Raw genomic sequence first — 18,820 nt, forward strand, 5'->3', positions numbered from 1 at the left:
CCTTCTGCAGTGCAAAGCTCCATGGGCTCTCCGCTGTTCCTGCCCCGTCCCTCCTAGCTGGTGCGTGACTTGTTGATCTTCCCTAGCTTCGGACCTTAAGCCTCCTCTGCTCGGACGGGTGGTGTGAGCTCAGCCTGTCCCCAGCGGGGGCCATGTCCCCTGCCATCAGTCTTCCCATTCTTTTGAATCCACCTGGATGGCCAACAGAGCCCCTTCTCCCCCACCTCACTCTCTTCCGACCAGACTTAATACATTTCCCTCGAATCGCCACGGACTCAGCCTCCCGCCCGTTCTCTGCCCGTTGCTTCTGCATCTCCCCTTCCCCGAGTCCCTAATTTCTGCTGGAATCTTCCCCTCAATGTCTCCACGTCTCAGTGTCTCAAAGTCAGGTGCTCTCCACAGTTTAGCCTGCTCTTAATTCAGATAAGCCGGCTTTGTTTTCCCTCCCCGCAGCACTTCCACTCCCCTCGCCCCACTCCTGCAAATGGGTCTGATTCTTGCTTCCAGGCCCCACAAACGAAGATACAAAGTGCTGTAGTGTTTACTTCCCAGGCACCAGGAGATCAACCTGCCAGGCTTGGTCTGTACGGACTAAGCTGTGACCAGAGGATTCCTAGGCCAGAGAAGCCCCTCAAAGGGTTAAGAGATTTGGTTCCATATTTTATCATAGGAGATGACGCTATATAGCCCTTGGAGCAGTGAACTTTCTTAAGTTTCAATTGTTGAGAAGGCAACCAATGCAATAATTGGTTTAGGCAGGGATCCTCAATGAGTACCAAAATCATTCAGTAAGAACTAGTTGAGAAACAGGATAAGTGCGTGGTGCCTAATCCCACAGAATCACTTGCTAATCATGAGGGGGAAAAAAACTTTATAAAATAAAAATCTGTGATCAACCAACCAAATTTAGTGTCATTAACTGACCAAATTTAGCATCATTATGGGGTTCCTGATGTCACATGAGTGAAATGTTCTTGCCCCAAATGGTTAATCCTCTATTCTCCTTAATTCTTCAATGAGGGTTCTGGGAAAAAATGAGCCTAGTGACCTAAGGCACCTGTATTAGAGTTCTCCGGAAAACCAGAACCAAGAGGGGAACATGTGTGTGTATCAGATTTGTTACAAAGAACTGACTCCTGCAGTTAAGAATTACAGTTGGCACTCCGAAGACCTAGGAGAGCCAATGGTATAAGTTCTAGTCTGAAAGTCAGTAGGTTCAAGACCCAAGAAGAGCCGATGTTTGCTTTCAAGTCTGAAGGCAGGAAAACAATAATGTCTGAGCTCCAAGGCAGTTAGGTAGAGTTCCTTCTGACTCATGGGAGGGTCAGATTTTTTATTCTTTTCGGGCCTTCAACTGATTGGACAAGGCTCACCCATATTAGGGAAGGCAATCTGCTTTACGCAGTCTGAGTTACCAGTTCAAATGTTAATCTTACCCAGAGTCACTCTCATGGCTGCACCTAAAATGACCAAAATTCTGGGCACCCTGTGGTCCAACCAAGTTGACATAAACAATTAACCATCACAGTTTCCTTTGTATATAATGAATTAATTTCTCCCTATGAATCTAGAATTGTTTTAGTTTTAGTACAGATAAATCCTAGTTGAAAAAGCCCAGTTTAGAGGAAATAAAGGGACAGAGGAACAAGTTAAATGGCATACAAGGAAACAATCAGAAAAATCCACAATGTGGGTTATCCTATAAAACAACTAACTGGCTTCTTTCAAAAGTCAATGTCAAAAAAATAAACGGTGGGAGAGAATTTTCTGGAATAAAAGAGACATAACATACAATTGGTGAATCTTGTTTGGATTCTTGTTCTATAAAAAAGAGTGATACAATGTATTTTGAGGGAAATCTCAATGTGGACTGGATATTAGATGATATTAAGAAATTACTGTAGGGGCATCTGGGTGGTTCAGTTGGTTAAGTACCCTGCTTTTTTTGTTTGTTTGTTTGTTTGTTTTTTGTTTTAAGATTTTATTTACTTATTTCAGAGAGGGGGAGAGAGAGAGAGAGAGAAAACATAAGTGGGGGCAGGGAAGGAGCAGAGGGAGAAGGGGAGAGAGAATCCCAAATAGACTTAGCATGGAGGCCAACACAGGGCTCCATCCTACAACCCGAGACGACCTGAGCCAGAATCAAGAGTAGGATGCTGCCCTCACTGAGCCACCCAGGCGCCCCTAAGTGTCTGACTCTTGATCTCAGCTCAGGTCTTGATCTTAGGGTTGTAAGTTCAAGTCCTGCGCTGGGCTCCACGCTGGGCATGGAGTCTACTTAAGAAAAAAAAAAGGAAAGAAATTACTATAAACTTTCTTAAGTGTGATAATGGCGTTGTGGTTATTTTTAGGAGGTGCATATTGAAGCATTTAGGGGTGAAATAGTTCTAAAACTTGTTTTCAAGCATTTTAGCAAAGGAAAAAACCCAACCCCACGTGTATATAGATAAAGCAAAAGGGGCAAAATGTCAGCAATGCTTAAGCCTAGGTGGTGGGCCTACCGGTGAGCATTACGGTGTTCTTTCAACTTTTTCTGTATGTTTGACCATTTTTGTTTAAGCTGCTGGGAGTGAGCCTGAGAGCCCTGGAACCTGGTGAATCTGATTATATCACTGGCATGGGAGGGGTCGGTAACACTGGGCTTGGAAAAATCTCTTCCTTCTGTGAGGCTCAGAGTAGTATTTTGGGCTGAACTGCGTCCCCGCCACCCCCACCCCAAATTCATATGTCGAACCCTAACTCCCAGTACCTCAGCTCGGGTTAGAGATAGGGCCTTTACAGAGGTAATTAAGGTCATGTGAGGTCATGGGGGCAGTGTCCTTATAAGGAGAGTAAATTTGCACACAGGCTGGAAAAGAAAAAAGACAATGTGCTGTGAACTAAATGTTTGTGTCCCCCCCGCAGATTCATATGTTGAAGCATTAATGTCCCTCCACCGCCCGCACCACCCCAATGTGATACTATTTGGAGATGGAGCCTTTGGGAGATAATTAAGTTACAATAATTAGGCTTACATGAGGTCATGAGGATGGGGTCCTGTTATGGACAGGATGTTTGTGTCCCCCACAATCATATGCTGAAACTACATGCCCCTCAGTGTGATGGTATTAGGAGGTGGGGCTCTTGTGAGGTAATTTAGCGTTACATGAGGCGGTGAGGGGAGAGCCTTCATGAATGGGAAGTGTTTGTTTTTTTCTTTAGTTTTTAAAATTTATTTGACAGAGAGTGAGACAGGGAACACAAGCAAGGAGAGTGTGAGAGGGAGAAGCAGGCTCCCCGCTGAGCAGGGAGCCTAATGTGGGGCTTGATCCCAGGACCCTGGGATAATGGGGACCTGAGCCGAAGGCAGACACTTAAGGGTTGAGCCACCCAGGAACCTTGGGGAATAGTGTCCTTGTAAGTCTTGAGATAGCTTGCTTTCTCGGCTCTGCACTCTACCCGCAGAGGATGCCACAAGTTAGCCGGCACTCTGCAACCTGGAAGCAGGCCCTGGTCAGAATGTGACCAGGGCTTGGCATTTGGACTCCCAAAGCTGTTGTTGGTGCATGGGCATGCGTGTGTGTGTCTGTGTGTGTGTGTGCGTGTGTGTGGTGGTTTATGACTGCAGCCTGAGCTAAGACAGACTTTCATGATGGGATGAGCGCTCTTCTAAGAAGAGGAGGAAACGACAGAACTCTCTCTACTATTTGAGGACATAGTGAGACGCCACCTCTGAGCCAGAAATAGGGCTGACACCAGAAACTGACCTGGCTGGCACCCTGAGCTTGGACTTCGACCTCCAGAGCTCTGAGAAAACAAATGTCTGCTGTCTAAGCCCCCAGCCTGTGGTATTTGGTTCTGGCGGCCCAACCAGACTAGGGCATGAAATGAAGACACAAGAAGAAGACAGCTATGTACAAGCCAAGGAGGGAGACCGCAGAAGAAACATGTCGTCTCTGTAACTGTGAGACATTCCTGTCATTTAATCCACTTCATTAGGGCAGCCCCAGCAAACCAACAGGAGTATCACACACCGATTGTTTACACTTCCTTTAAATGAGACACAACTCTCACACAGAAAAAAGAGTTCAAATGAGACAAAGTCCACACTTTTCTGTGTTTTCCTGTGGTTAGGACAGGTTGGCAGCTAGAGGCCAGCCACCTGAGGGAGAACAGAACGTGGAATGGAGACATACCCATGGAAGCCACTTGAGGCTACTGTCTTCTACTTTGGAATCCTGACTGTGGGCATAGAATTTGATCCTTTTTAAAAAATATTTGTATTTATTTATTTGACAGAGATCACAAGTAGTCAGAGAGGCAGGCAGAGAGGCAGAGAAGAAGCAGGCTCCCCGTTGAGCAGAGAGCCCAATGCGGGGCTCGATCCTGGGACCCTGAGATCATGACCTGAGCTGAAGGCAGAGGCTTTAACCCACTGGGCCACCCAGATACCCCAAAGACCTAATTTTCAAATAAGATCACATTCCGGAGTTCTGGGTTCTGTGAATTTTTGGTGGATACTATTCAACCGACTACAAAGAACCATTTCAGTTGCAAATTACAGAAAACCCCATTGAAGTAGCTTAAATAAATTTTTTTCTAGATTATTATTCCTATTTAATAAAAAAATATATTATTTATTTATTTGAGAGAGAGAGACAGAGATAGCTAGGGAGAGCACAGGCAGGGAGGAAAGGGAGAAGCAGACCTTGCTGAGCAGGGAGGCCGACGGGGGCCAATCCCAGGACCCTGGAATCATGACCTGAGCCGAAGGAACACGCTTAACTGGCCGAGCCACCCAGGCATCCCTGAAAATGATTATTGGGATGATGTACAGAAAAGTCTAAGAATACGTGGGACTTCAAGAATGCCTTGACCAAGGAGATCAGTTTCTTTCATTCAGATCTATCTTCTGCCATGTTGGCTTCTTTCTTAGGTTTCCATCTGTGGCTTCTGGATGATCTTCTCATATCATCCTTATAGGTTGCAATCCTAGTGAAAAGTATCCAGTATCTCTGCCTGAATACTATCAGCAAACATTTCATGGAAATCTTTGGTTTTGAAGGTTTCATGCCCATCTTTAAACCAATCGCTGTGGCCAGGCCTGAGTCTATACCTCAGCTCAAGAGTCAGGGGCAGATTCAGTCCCACTGAAAGCACACAGAGGATGAGGAAGGTGTTTTTCCCAGAGTGAACTTGGAGTACTGTTTCCAGAAGCGTGAGGAGGTCCTAGGTAGTAAAAAATGTAACTGTCTGCTAGGATGTTGGTCTTCCTCCGACATCAAAGAACTCCCGAGAGGCAACTCTGGTTTTCGTGTCTATATTCCTGAGCCCCAGATAGCAGCAGATGCTCAAAAAAGTATTTGTTGAGTTGTTTTAAATTGTTAACATAATTTAGTTTCTGAGGGCTTATCTACTTTATCCACTATAAATCTGAGACTCAGTTCCTGAATCAGGGTGACTCCATTCCAGTGAGATACTGCTCTTTGTAAAACCCTATCTAGGTATACCAGTTGGCCTTCTGTTGTGACCTTAGTCTTAAAAACTCCATGAAAGGAACCAAGAAGGAAGGCTCATGTTTGGGTCAACATGGCAGCAAAGAAACAAGTAGTAAGCAAAACTAAGGAACAAAGAAACACATCTCCATCTTCCCCCTTCATCCCAATACACACACACAAATCTCAGTATCTGCAAGGGAAAAGTATTGTTACTCTCACATCCCTAGAGCCATGGTGGAGATACAAGATTCTGGGTTTAGGCATATGTCATCTAATGGTTTAGGCTTGAAGTGTTGTACCTTAAACACCCACCGAGGGGGCTGGTCTCCCAATCCCTGAAAAGAGCCGGTGCTCAGAGGCTGAAGTCAGACGGCCCTTTAGCTAGATGTTGCTGGGCTCTGTAACCACACCATGGAGTTTAATTTGCTGACCTAGATGTAGTTTGCAGCCCACAAAACCTCACACCACAGCAAAGCTTTTCTTGTGCTGAGACAGCTGGCTGGGTGTGATGTTGCAATGACTCAGTTCTTAGTAAAGGGTCTGAAGAAATTAGGGGCAGAGCTAAAGCCCCAAGACCACAGCCCCAAGAGACCTTCCTGTTTATTCCAGGGTGAGAGAACGGGAACCTTCTGTTTGTGGGCACTGCTGTTTCATCAGAAGGGACAAGGCTGGGGCGTTGGGTTTGAGCTGTGCATACACAGTGCACACATGATGGTCAGACAATTATACTTAGACTGATCATTCAGACTTGACCACGCAGGCCCACACATTTTTGGAAAGTGGTCTTCAAACTATGTGAATCAAGTCCTTGGCTTCCATTTTGAAATTGGGACTCAGTTTAAATGAGGAAGCCTATTTCAATAAAATTAGAGCTGAAAACTTTGGGTTTGGAGGACTTCCCATTAAACATGTGCATAACACTCAGCCTTCTCCCCAAATCCCACTAAAATGTCAATAGACTTAAAAAAAAAAAAAGTATATACCCATAAGAGAGATAAGAGCAGAGAGAGGGAGGAAAAAAGTCCTAGCTGAAGCCTACTGATGTTCCAGAGAAATAAACTTACTTTGGATATATCTCCCTACTGTGAAGTATGTATCTAATAATAAATTGTTAGAAATCGTTACATCGGTTCACTGAAATACTCCCCATCTTCTAAGTATGTGTATGTGCATGTTGTTTTGGTTGATACACTTTTACATAAATTTATCCTCTAAAAGGAATACATCTTAGAATGTGTTGGTACAATGAAGGGGCAGGGGATTTAAATCCATCCATGTGAGTTTGTAATATTTTTAGTATTTATGATATTTATAGTATCTAGTATTATAAATATAAAATTAGTGTTTAGTATTTATGGTAGTTAGTATTTATATCTCCTGAAATATATTTAGTGTTTTAGCACTTATATATATTTATAATATATTTAGTATTTCATATTAGTAGTGTTTTTAATAGTATCGTATAGTATTAACATTTATAGTATTTTTCAACCCTACTGATGCATTAGGATCACCTTCAAGTGCTTATTAAAAATGGGAATGCTTGGGGAGCCTGGGTGGCTCCGTCGGTAAAGCATCCAATTCTTGATTTCAGCTCAGATTATGATCTCTGGGTTTGAGCCCCAAGTCGGGCTCTGTGCTCAGTAGGGAGTCTGCTTGAGATTCTCTCTCTCCCTCTGCCCCTTCTCTCTCTCCCTCTGTCAAAAAAGGGGGGAATACTTATTAAAAATACATATTGCTGGGCTCTGCCCCAGATATATGAAACAGTAGGCTTATGGATAGCAGACCTGTCAGCGATCTGTTTTTCTTTCAACTTTTTATTTTGGGAAAATTTTCAAGCACATAGAAAAGTTGAAAGAATACAGTGCTCACCCCTATATCTTCCACTCAGATTTCACAATGATCACATTCACTACATTAATTTTTTCCCTTTCTCACTCTTTCTCTAGCAATAATTTTTTTTTCCCTGAAAGAGCTGAAAGTCAATTTCAGACATCCTGACCTTTCACCCTCGATGTGGGTTGTTATGTTCCCCCAAAAGACAGGCTCAAGTCCTAAATCCTGGTGCCTGTGAAGGTGACCTATTTAAAACTAGGCCTTTGTCGGTATAATCAAGTTAAGATGAGAGCATCCTGGAGTAGGGTGGGCCCTAAATCCTATAACTCATGTCCTTATAAAGAGAGAGAGATGTGATGTCACAGAGAGACACACAGGAGAGGTCATGTGACTATGGAGGCAGAGATAGGGGTTAATGCTGTGCTAGGCCAAGGAGTAGCAAGGATTGCCAGCAACCACCAAGAGCTGGAAGAAGTAAGGTGGGATCTTCCCCAAGAACCTTCAGACAAAGCACAGCCTTGCCATGATCACATATACAAAAGCTAACAATTTTATAATTATGTAATATCCAATCCATAATCAAAAGGATCCAATTGTCCTCCAAAGATCTTTTGTAGATTTTTTTTTCTTTTTTGGTCAGAATCCAATCACAGCAGTTTCTTATATTTATTTGATTGTTATGTCTTTTTAACTTCTTTTATTCTAAAGTAACCCACCTTTTAAAAAAAATGACATTTACCTTTACTTCAAAAGGTGTTAAAGACAAAATTATTCCCAAACTGTAAGGAAGACTTTATTCAAGATTATTATAACAAGGGAGAGAGATCAGGGTCATAGGCAAAAGGCAGGACGAGGGGGTCAGCGGATGGGCAAGTACTAAGGACAGACATCACAGGGAGGGGAATTCTTGCTACACTGACCTGACATGACTCTTGTGAAAGGCAGGTCAAGAGCTTAGACATCAAAGCTGGGGGGTAAGGACCTTGATCAGAAGTCAAGGAGGACCAGATGTCAAGGGTGGGGCATGATTTAGCAAGATTCTTTGCTGAGACTGGCTGGGCAGGCCCAAGACAGAGTGGGGACCAAGGTCAAGGCCTAATCAAAAGATGTTCAGACTAAAGACTGGCGAAGGAGAGAGCCTTTATCACAGGTCAGTTGTCTTACAGTGTGTTCTGCACCGTGAGTTTGTATTCTTGATTCCTCTTGGTATAACTCGACTTGTTCCTCTATGTCGGTCTTTCTTGTACACTGCAGTGTAGTCATGAGGCTTGGTTAGATTCGTGTTAGTTATACTGGCAGGAATAATTCACAGGTGGCATCGTATTTCTCACATTCTGTTACATCAGAAGGTGCATAATTGTTGTACACTGGTGATGCCCAGTTTGATTGCTCAGTTAAGATGTTGGGTTACCAATAGTGGTAGTATTCATTCTGATGCTCAAACTATCCCAAATTTTGCCAGTAAGAATCCTTTCTATAACTTCCATGTTTTTTTTTTAAGATTTTATTTATTGATTTGACAGACAGAGATCACAAGTAGGCAGAAAGGCAGGCAGAGAGAGAGGGAAGAGGGCTCCCTGCTAAGCAGAGAGCCCGATGTGGGGCTCTATCCCAGGACCCTGGGATCATGACCTGAGCCAAAGGCAGAGGCTTAACCCACTGAGCCATCCAGGTGCCCCTTTTCCATGTTTTTGAACACTTCCTAGTCTTTTGGTACAAACTGATGCCCCAGTTTTACTTTCTTGGCCCCAGACAGAGAATGAGACATTTCTCCAAGGGACAGAAAACATGGTCATCTTTCTCAATTACCCCAAAGTAAGGTGTCCGTTTCCTTATCAGTTTACATAAGCTTCGCGGTAGCTAATGGTTCTTAGGTGCTGTGTGCCCGGCGCCCAGGGTTTTCCATGCATGGCCTCATTTACTCCATGGGCCAATTCTTTATGGTAAATACTTTTACTTATCCCCAGTTTACAGATGAGCAAACTGGGGTGTGGAGACGTAAACTGCACAGGGCCACTCGGCGAGCAAGTAGGGAAGTTAAAATTGGAACTCAGGGCACCTGGGTGGCTCAGATGGTTGGGCATCTGCCTTCGGCTCAGGTTGTGGTCCCAGGGTCCTGGGATTGAGTCCTGCACTGGGTTCCCTGCACAGTGGGGAGCCTGCTTCTCCCTCTGCCTCTCTCTCCATCTCTCATGAATAAATAAATTAAATCTTTAAAAAAAAATTGGAACTTAGATCATTCTGACCCCAAAATAAAGGTTGAAGGCATCATGCCATATTGGCACCATGCCAATTTTGTTACCAAAACAAAAATAAAACCCCACGTAAAAAGAACAACTTCATAATATCTACAGTTAAAAACAAAACCAAAAATCATGCTTGAAGATGACAGGCATGAGGCAAAATTTAAAGAAAGAAATCCTGGAGAAATCTGGTACCTTTCTCCTATATTCTAAATTGCTAGTAATCACAATTTAGGATAACCCAGGTCAGGCCTGGAATGTCATGAGAAAGCTTTCTTGTAACTCCACTGGAAGCCTTATCAGGGAATGAAATGGAGCAGGGACTTTGGACCAAGTTAGTGTTAAAAGCCTTTCAAGGTTTTCTCACACCTACCAGCGGTTTTCTCTGCTTCTGGGGTCTATCCAGAGCTTAGGCTGTCCAGGTTAATGGAAGGGAGAGGAGGGGAGGGAGGGAGAGCGGCTAGGATTATGTCCTGCTTCTCCTGTCCCAGACTGCTGGGAAGGGAGAGGGGTAACTGCCTGGAGGAAGGGGCCCTTTTTTCTAATCTGCCCAAAGGTGCCTTATTGGCCAGCCCGGGCCTCATCTGAGTGAGGTTCTTCCTCTACGAACCTGACTGTTCTGGGTTCAAGGGCGAGTGACTCTCTGTTATCTCTTCATGAGAGAACACTTCCTTCTCCCCACAGGAATTTCCAGTTGTAGTTATTAGCCTAGGTATAACCTGAAATTTAAATGCGATTACGTTTCTCTTAGAGCTAAGAGCTAAGGTTGTCCCTAGCAACCTGCCAGTTCCCTGCTTTCCTGCTCAGGAGGAGTCTTCGGCCTTTCATTCCTCTCGCCCTTTGCCACTGTGACCTCAGTGTCCACTGGAGCCTGGGATGGTGTTTAGTGGGGAGCCTTCCCCCAGGACACTAACTCCCCAGCTTGTCCTCCCACCCCCCGCCCCGAGTTTTTATGCGGGACAGCAAGAGGCACGCGAGTGCCCCAGGGGTGGCGAGGGGTGACAGGGAGTGATAGGTGGGGGCCCGTTAAGATAAGGAGGAAGAATAAACAGCAGATGTGCCTTCAGCCCAGGTTCCCAGCCCACTGAAAAGCAAACGGATGGCAGCTGGTCTCCAGGGCAGGACCTGGCCTCCTTGGAGCCAGGAGCTGGGTTGGGCTGCTCAGTCCTCATCTCTCCACTGGACCTTGTTCTCCTTCCCTGGAGACAGGCCAGAGGATCCAAACCAAATATATTCACATTCTATCTATTATCACTGTCCATGACTCCTCTCCATTTTATTTCATTATTTATTTATTTTAATTATTATTTTAGAGACCGTGTGTGCGCGCAAGCATGGGGCAGAAGGGCAAAAGGAAAGAAAGTCTTTTTTTTTTTTTTTTAAGATTTTATTCATTTATCTGTCAGAGAGAGAGCGCAAGGGAGCAAGCACAAGCAGGGGGAGCAGCAGGCAGAGGGAGAAGCTGACTCCCCACTGAGCAAGGAGCCTGATGCGGGACTTGATCCCAGGACCCTGGGATCATGACCTGAGCCGAAGGCAAATGCTCAACCAACTGAGCCACCCCGGCACCCCAAATCCTCTCCATTTTCAGATGTGCACAGACAGTCATTCTCCTGTGAACCATAGAGGTGGAGACTGCATGCACACATACACCTCCTCCCAGGCTGAGATTAAAAAGCAGGAAGCGACTTTAATCCCCTGGAGTGATGTCCCCTAAAGTTATGGGGCCGCCTCCTCAGGATGGCCCCTCCCGCTCTAAAGCTCCTTTGGCTCCCTGGGCAGTTTGGGACTCTCCACTGCAATCCAGAAGGCACCAGAGCAACAGATGGTAGGGATGGTAGGGGTGTGCGGTGGGGCGGGGCGGGGGATGGTGGTGATGGCTGGTGGTGCTGTGGGGCCCTTGTCCAGCATATCGTTCTACAGCAGCACTTCCCTTTCAAAGGGGACCTGAACTGACTTAAAATTTTTGGTTTTTAATATTATCTAACTATGCGCAAGTTTAATTCTGGGGGTACACTCTGTGTGCTTCTAAGTAGTCTATATCCCTAAAATTGAAGAAGGAAGGAAGGGAGGAGCCCAGGGTCTCACCCACCCACTGGTCCAGGGCTTCAGGGCGGAGTGTCTCCAGGAGGGTTTTTTCCCTCCCAGTCGGACCTGCTGGGACCCCCTGTGGATCTTGCTTCTGCTGGGTGATCCCTGGGCTCAGGTAACACTGCCCCCGCCCTTCTGTCTGTCCAGCCTGGGGTGGCGGCGGCTCCCTGCTGTCGCTCATCTCTGGTTTGCCTTTCCCCTCTACCTGGATTCTGGATTCTTCTATCCTGGCAAACTTGGGAGGCAGCATTTCATAAAGGTGGGAAGTGCAGGGGTCTTAGGTGGGATGCCCCAAAAGCCAATTCTAAGAGGGAGATTTGCACGCAGAGAGTTTGGAGGGGAGCGTGTCCCCCAGCAGCAGTTCTAAGAGTGAGGCGAGGACTGGGCAGAAGATGTGGACATGCAAAGGTTGCAACAAAAGCTCTGACACCAGGATGGCCCTTCAGAATTGTCTCAAACTGGAGCAAGGGACTGGAGTTTTGTACCCCTCCCCCACACCAGGGTGGCTGAGTTGGGCTGGGGTTGCCCCCAGGAAGGGGCAGGTGTGGGACAGGGTGGCTCCCTGTCATCAGGCCTAAAGGGGAGCCTGGGCAGTGGTCATAGCATCTGCTTCAGGTTCAAAGCCCACTTTGCAACTTCCTAGTTATGTGACCTTGACCTAATTCCTTACCCTTGAGCATGCGTTTCAGTGAACTGACCAGTGAAAACGGAAATTGTGAGGATTGAATGAGACCGTGTTGCATGTTCTGTGGGGGAGAGAAAGTCTCCGCCCTCCTCTGCTGGCTTCCCTCCAGGTCACTGCTGTAATCTGTGTGGTCAGGATCCAGGACAGTTTCAGCCACGTTTATGAGGGGTGGGGCTCTTGTGCAATAAAGGGTTGGGTGCCCAGGTGCCGCCTTTTCTCCCACTTCCTACTTGCAGGGGCTGGGTAGATCTTGCTCTCCTCACTGGAGTGGGATGAGGAAGCTAAACCAGATCCTCCTGCCTGCTGGCCTCCTTGCCCTCCCTCCCTCTTCTGCCTCCCAGGAGCACTGGCTGGTTGGGACTGGGCAGGGCACAGGGGAGTGAGGGCTCCAGATCCTGGTGCCCTGAGCTCGGTCCTGGCATTGACCTCAGAGCACTGCTCTGAGGTGTTGGATCAGGCTCTGTGCTGTGGAATGGCACCCCAAATTTCTTCAGGGTTCCCCTGGTACCTATGGAGACTTGATATGAATAGGAAAGGTCCTTCCTCTGGGCACACACAGCCTCAGGAGTGCTCAGTGAGCAAATAGTGCCTTTGTGCAAACTAGAAAGAGGCCCCCAGTCCTCCCCATGTACTTGAGGTGCAGTGTACAACCTGCCCAACTTTACAGGGTGACCCTGAATGAAAACTCCACCTGATGCCACGGGCTCCTCGCCCTGCCTCTGCCTTGCCATTTTCTCAGCACCCGCCAGATCTAAGGGTGTAGCCCAGGGTTTTGCATATTTTGTGTGTTTTATGTGTGTATTATGGACGTTCAAGTTATATGCCACAAAGCCGATCTTCCCACACATTAAACCTCTGTCTCTGCATTCAAGCCTTAGATGCTGCTTTCTGTGATGGCATTCATGGATTCACTGGGTCCTGGAACTGCAAAGGAGCAGAGATTATCAGCCATTGCTTAGGGACAGGGGCACCAAATCTCTTCCTTTGGGGACAGATCCCCCAGTCACAGAAGCATCCCAGCCCCACGAGTCTGTCTTACCAGTCTCCCCTGCTTTGCTCAGAGCCCATGCCTAATAACTTGGTTGCCCCCGGGCATGGACAACAGCATCCTGTCTGTAGGATATGTCCCTGGAGAGGTGGTGTGGACAGAGCAGAAGTCAGGAGCCAGGTGACTTCAGGCTGGATTTAGCCTAGTTTGTTTGATCCAGAACAGAGTGTTGACTCATGACTTTTCTTGAAAGAAATGTACCTGGTCCCAATGTGCCTGCCTTTCTTCATGGCAACACCTGACTGGAGCTGAGTGGTGTCTTCCTCAGTGGAATTGTAGGAGTGGCCTTGACCCCAGTTTCGTAGGGAAAGGATATACTCTAGAGTCAGTTAGCCCGAGTTCGAATCCTGGATCACTTATTAGCTGTGGGACCTTGAAAAAGTCATTTCTTTGTGCCTCAGTTTTCCCATCTGTCAAATGGGATGAGGAAATAATAGCACTCATATTACAAGGTTGCTAGGAGGATTAAATGAATAAGTTGGAATGACAACAGGTGAGTTTCCCCTGAGTAGATATCTACGTGAAGTTTCCACAAACATCATTCCATCGTCACAGTGACCTCCAGATTCCCAGCAATAGATACAAAAACACAACTTGGGAAAGTCACTCTTTGATCAGTGAGGCCCGCTCTACCCCTGAGCAAGGCAATCAATTGTCCAGACTGCCCAGGCTGTGCGGTCGGGGGCAGCCGTGCCTCTTGGTCTTGTCCTGCTTAGAACTCTGGCCCTGCCAGGGATACGAGGGGAATCCATGAGAACAGCAAGTCACACCCCCGGCCACCACTTCGGAGAGTCCATCCTCATATCCCCAGGCATTCCTCCTGCCTCTTGTAAGTCATTCGAGGCTGTCAGCAGCAGTCTCCCACGACGTTCCCAGCCAGTTTTTATGTCCCCCCCTGACTCCTGCTTGGGGTAATGAGTTCCCTGAGCTTACCACCCACCGAGTGAAGTCAGATTTTCTTCTATCCTTCCTACCCGTAATTCTCTCAGGCTTTAGGCAGAGCACCCTGGCCTAGTTCAGGATTTGGTGAATGAGTTCATGACCACCGTAACCATAACATTCATGATCAAACAAACGTCCCTCCCTCATAGCCTTTGTCTTCCCAGATGGAAGAACCCTCAACACAGCGCTCGGGGTTTTTATGGTAGCTCCCCGATTTCCTTGAGCGCTTTGGCTGGCCCTTCTTCTAGTTTCCCACGGTCTCTCTTGAGGTGCAGGAAGCACTCAGGACAGCAGTCCCCTCCCCAAACACACACTGACCCTTTGCCCCATTCTGTCACACTCGGATGCAGTTCCAAGTACCGAGGGAGAATTTCACTTCAATACACGCCGATGGCAGTCATTTTGTTGGAAACTGGAACAAGAGGGTATTGGGAGCTGGTGAGAGAACAGAGAGTCGAAGCAGCAAGCAGAGCACACGCATGGGATTTTGCAACCGAGCTGTGGGAATAGTAGCAGAAGCTGACATCTTAGACCTCGGACTCAGGGCTCCACCCCAGAGCTGCTGTACACACGCTGGTGCTTGCCCCTCTCCCACCACGGTCCTGGGGGGCTGGGCTGCGTCTGCCGAAGGGGTCACCTTTTCCTGGTTTGCATAAAGACAGCTCAGGGACCAGCAGCAATCCTGCCCCGTCCGTCCGTCAGGGACAGCTGTGTCCTCTAGATGGGAAGGCAGAAAAAGCCAGGCCAGAGCGAGGCACTGGGTCCTGCTACTCTGCCATAAAGGTTTGGTTTTGTTGTTGGTGTTTGTTTGTTTGTTTTTCCCCCAGAATTAGAGGAAGTTCTTTTTTTTTTTTTTTTTTAAGATTTCATTTCTTTATTTGAGAGAGAGATAGCAAGAGAGAACAGAGCAGGAGTGGGGGGCAGAAAGAGGAGCAGGCTTCCCACTGAGCAGGGAACCAGATGTGGGGCTCCATCCCAGGACCCTGGGATCATGACCTGAGCAGAAGGCAGACACTTAACTGACTGAGCCACCCAGGTGTTGTTTTTTTTTTTTTTTTTTAAATTTTAACTGATTTTTATTTACATACAGCAGTACAGTACCCAAGGCTTAAGGTCACAGTTTGGCAAACTCTAGCATGTACACACATACACATATGTATCTCCATCACCCAGATCAAGAATGTTTTCAGCCGTATATGTAATTTAACATTTTCTAGGAGCCACATTAAAAACACATAAGAAACAGGTAAATTTTAATTATGTACTTGATTTAACTCAGGGGATCCCAAATATTCTTTCAGCATATAATCACTGTTAAAGGTGCTGATGAGCTGTTACCTTTCCAGTCTTTGAAATCCAGTGTGCAGGTTACATGGACAGCACGTTTCAGTTTAGACTAGCCCCATTTCCAGTGCTCAGCACCTACATAGGACTCGTGGCTACTATAGGAACAGGGCATGTCTAGAGAGTAAGGAAATTAAACAAACACAGCCCATTGATCACAAGAGAAATCTGGTAAGTATAAGCCACTGACCTTATCTCTATTTACAGTATTGACTCTTTAATTTCCTTTTAGTGAAAATAAATCCCCACCCATTCTCAGTTCCTAGCCCTATTTTCCTCTAAGGTCATATACTCAACACAGAATTTTCCTACCATGAGCAGTTTTGGTTCCCTTTTGGGCTCTCCTATGAATTAAGTTGTCATTCTGCCCATTCTGAGGCAATATTGAGTATCTCAGGGACAAGTTCCTCGCTTGACCAGTAATCACCAATCAGATGAAAGTCGTTCTACTCTTGACCTTTCCAAACCTGCCCCATCACCTACATCACTTCAAAGTGTTTAAAACAAAAAATGGCACACATCTAAGACCTCCTGAATCCCAACCCAGAGAGTTATGGGCATTTTAAAATTATTTTTTAAATGTTTTATTTTTTTAAAAGATTTTTATTTATTTAACACAGAGAGAGACAGTGAGAAAGGGAATATAAGCAGGGGGAGTGGGAGAGGGAGAAGCAGGATTCCTGCTGAGCGGGGAGCCTGATGTGGGGCTTGATCCCAAGACCCTAGGATCATGACCTGAACCAAAGGCAGACATTTAACAACTGAGCCACGGGGCAGGTTTTTTAAAAAACCTGACTGCGATGGCCGTTCAGGCTTGGGAAGCACTGAGGATTACCCGCTTTGCTGAACACGTCAGAGTCTTCATCTGGGACTGTGGCAGAGAGAAGTGAGTGCTGAGGTGTCCGTCCTCGAGGAGCAAAACTCATTTTAACAATGTCGTCATGGCCACGGGAGGGGGGGTATCTTTGATTCTCAGCAGTGGGACCACCACCAGTGGCTGACTGGAGGCTTCAGAGGTCCCCCTGGGTGTAAACCATTGTGTGCAGTCAGAGCCCAGGACTGGAAAAAAAACTCTCCAGTGGGCAACCGATATGGGAGAAGACAGAGGGCCCCGGACCCCGAGCTGGCCTAACAGTAAGTATGGCTAAGGAAGAAAGCCACAGTTGGTGACCCATCTTCGCCCTCCGGCCCCGGCATTCTGTTCTTACCTCCAGGACTCGCTTTCCGGGCAGCGAGTCAGTCCATCAAATTCCTTCTTCACACACAGGTGTGTAACAGCAGAGCCAACCTGTGTTTCAAGGGGACAATTTGAAAGAACGATGCTAAGAAAAAAAAATTACACTCATCCTTCTGGATTTCATTTTAATTGTTGGGTGTGCCCTGGGCACCAGAAATCATAAAGCAGGTCTGGTTTCCTTCCTTGGATGTATTTAAAGAGCCCTGGGTTTGCAGTCAGGTCACCCGAGCTCTGGACTCACCGTTATCACGAACAGCTGCATCTCTTTGGGGATATGGTTGAACAAATCTGAGTGTCACTTCTTCCCCTGGTTACCTATGAGTAGGAGTACCTGCCTTATAGGTTTGAGTGATTGCCAGACAAATCTCACAGGTGAAAGCAGTTTGGAAAATGTAAAGCATTACACAATGCAAGACGCTAACCTTTATAGCAGTGGAAACGAGGTGGGGCATAGGACAGTGGGGAAACCCTTCACCAGCTTCTAAGATGGTCAGGTCAGCGAGCACGTTTCTTCCTCTCTGCCCTCCTCCCTTTCTTTTCTGGCCCCTCTCCCTTTATAACAGCGTTTGTATGTCTTTACAAGCAGCAGGGGCTCTTATCCTAAAAAATGAGTAACAGGCTCCTGGTTATTTCGGCCTTTGATACACACCTGTCCTGGGCTTCTGGATAAGGCAAACCCCAAGAGAAGCCTCTTGGCCCGGCGTCCATAAATGTTTCCAGCGGCAATTCCTCCGCAGGCCGGTAGGTTTCCATCGGCTTTTTTTTTTTTTTTGGGGGGGGGGGGGTCCCCTGCGTCTATGCTTGATTGGCTGGCTGCAGCTGGGACCAGGAGCGTCAGGCCCTGTGCGGTTCACAGCCTAGAATCGCTGAGGGCTGCTTGCACCTTTGCTGCCTCATGTCCCCAAGCAGCCCGTGGAAGCTTTCTCCTCCTCCCCCTCCTCCCCCTCCTCCCCCTCCTGCCCCTCCACGAGTCCATCCCAGGCTGCTCTTCAGTCCTGCCCAGTCCTGGGCCGGGAACCCACAACCTCCGCTCAAACCGCCTCCTTGGGGGGAATCTTCCCGGGCTAAGCCCAGCCACCACCACTCCCTTCATGGACACATTTCTGGTTCCCTGCACAGGGAGGGGGGAATCAGTCCCGCTGTGCCTTTGTGACTTTCCCAAGCCCCGCCAGCTGCGGCAAAATGCTCAGGCTCCTTCTGAACTGTTCTCCCCGCGACACAGGTCGGAGGGTGCAGTAAACCTCCCGGCTCCTTCCCGAAGAACGCTGGGACTTAAATGCGCTGGGCCCCAGCCAAACAACAGAATAAAGTGGAAAATTTTTCTATCACTTACAGAAAGTATTTTCACTCGGCAGAAACAGCATCTACAGCTCTTCGGAGCAAGCTTGTTTTAGCACCGCCGAGCGCGAGAACACCGGTGCGGGCAGGGGCGCTTTCCGGAGGCTGCTCCAGGCCCCCTCCCACTTCCCATCGGGCTGTCATTGTTCCCCCGCCGCTCGGGGAGGCGAACCCCGCAGCCCGGCCGGCGCGCCCCCGCAGCCCCCGCAGCCCCCGCCCTCCTGACCAGCCGCAGCAGCCGCAGCTCGGGACCTCCCTGGGCGAGCCTGGCGCGGGAGCTCGGCGTGCGCGCGGGGGCGCGGGGGCGCGGGCGGGGCTGGCGCTGCCAATCCCCGCGCGGCGCACGTGCGGCACGTCTCCGCATCCGGCCCCCGCCCGGCTCCGGCTCCGCGGGGGGGTGGGTCGGGGACAACCGGGGGTGCGTCGACGGGGAGGTTAGAGGTGGGACAGCGCGGGGGGTCGGGAATGCGCTCAGGGGTCTGGGAGGTGCGAGGGGGCCGGTGGGGGGGTGAGTAGGGTGTTGAGAGGCTGTGAACGCGCGGGGGGCGGGGGGGGCAAGGGGATGCTTAAGGGTCTTGG

The 18,820-nt window shown here is 47.9% G+C and overlaps 1 long non-coding RNA gene across 2 annotated transcripts; it reads right to left on the reverse strand.

The window, feature by feature from the left end:
- Positions 1–12,647: 12,647 nt before the first annotated feature.
- On the reverse strand, positions 12,648–18,431 carry LOC116873739. Of its 2 annotated transcripts, none has more exons than XR_004383886.1 (3): positions 18,237–18,431; positions 16,875–16,954; positions 12,648–13,256 (listed from the first exon to the last, which is right to left on the reverse strand). It is a non-coding gene; the product is annotated as an uncharacterized LOC116873739 (long non-coding RNA). The 2 variants fall into 2 exon arrangements; XR_004383887.1 differs by lacking the exon at positions 12,648–13,256 and adding an exon at positions 14,463–14,820.
- Positions 18,432–18,820: the final 389 nt, after the last annotated feature.

The sequence above is a fragment of the Lontra canadensis genome, unplaced genomic scaffold, assembly GCF_010015895.1.
Source record: "Lontra canadensis isolate GAN:19392208 unplaced genomic scaffold, GSC_riverotter_1.0 scaffold2, whole genome shotgun sequence".
In the NCBI taxonomy this organism is placed as follows: domain Eukaryota; kingdom Metazoa; phylum Chordata; class Mammalia; order Carnivora; family Mustelidae; genus Lontra; species Lontra canadensis.